The sequence below is a fragment of the Penaeus monodon genome, chromosome 15 (assembly GCF_015228065.2).
Source record: "Penaeus monodon isolate SGIC_2016 chromosome 15, NSTDA_Pmon_1, whole genome shotgun sequence".
In the NCBI taxonomy this organism is placed as follows: domain Eukaryota; kingdom Metazoa; phylum Arthropoda; class Malacostraca; order Decapoda; family Penaeidae; genus Penaeus; species Penaeus monodon.
This window is the reverse complement of record NC_051400.1, coordinates 27,887,506-27,888,271: the sequence shown is the minus strand read 5'-3', so window position 1 is coordinate 27,888,271 and position 766 is coordinate 27,887,506. Positions and strand designations below refer to the sequence as shown.

The 766-nt window shown below is 30.0% G+C and overlaps 1 protein-coding gene across 1 annotated transcript in view; it reads left to right on the top strand.

The window, feature by feature from the left end:
- Positions 1 to 537: 537 nt before the first annotated feature.
- Positions 538 to 766, top strand: part of LOC119582292 (protein Spindly-like) — an 8,812-nt gene continuing 8,583 nt past the window's right edge. The window contains exon 1 of the mRNA XM_037930508.1: positions 538 to 589. The gene's annotated coding sequence lies outside the window, so the exon portion shown is untranslated. The remainder of the gene's footprint in view (positions 590 to 766) is intronic.

Below are 766 nucleotides of genomic sequence, written 5' to 3'. Positions count from 1 at the left end.
GACACTTCAGAAAAAAATTCGTCTAAGAATTGTCTGAGAACTTTCGTAAACAAAGCTGTTATAATTAAAAGAAGGTCTCTTTAAGTTTTTGGTTGTAAACGTTTAAGGGTGAAATGGAAAAAGATAATAGGTCTACAGACAATTCCATCTTTTGTAAAAGAATTTCCTGTATATCTCTGTGTTCTTTGGTTTGTTTACTTTTCATTAGAAGTAAATTGTTTATCTTTTATTGCCATATTCAGATAAGGATTTGGGTTTATCAAATATACATTATACAAAAAAAGAATTCTCAAATTTGGTCATTCGCAATATCTTTGTGTCTCGTACAGACGGTTTCGCTTAATGGCATGTTAAATTTGGCGCCAGAGTCAGAGCCGCAGAAAGTTTTATTTGGAAAATATGTTACAGATAAAGTAATTTACAAAAATAAAACATGAATTATTTATTGATATAATTTATCAAAAAAGTAAATTTTAAACTATTTATTAATAATGGTATTGGTCATATTATAAGACTGCAAAATTCTGTCTGTCTCATATCGAGTTCATGATTTTGAAAACAGGAATCACTCTTGCTATTTCTCGTAAAGGTGAAGTTCTTTTATTTGGCAAATTGTCATGCGTCGTATGTTTTATACAATATGATAAGCAAATCAGGTCCTTAATAATGTCACCTGAGGATATTGCAAGAACAACCAAGATTTATTTTACACACAATAAGGCGAAATGAAAGTTGCTCCTTCTAAGCAGTTCAGTAAGAGACATTG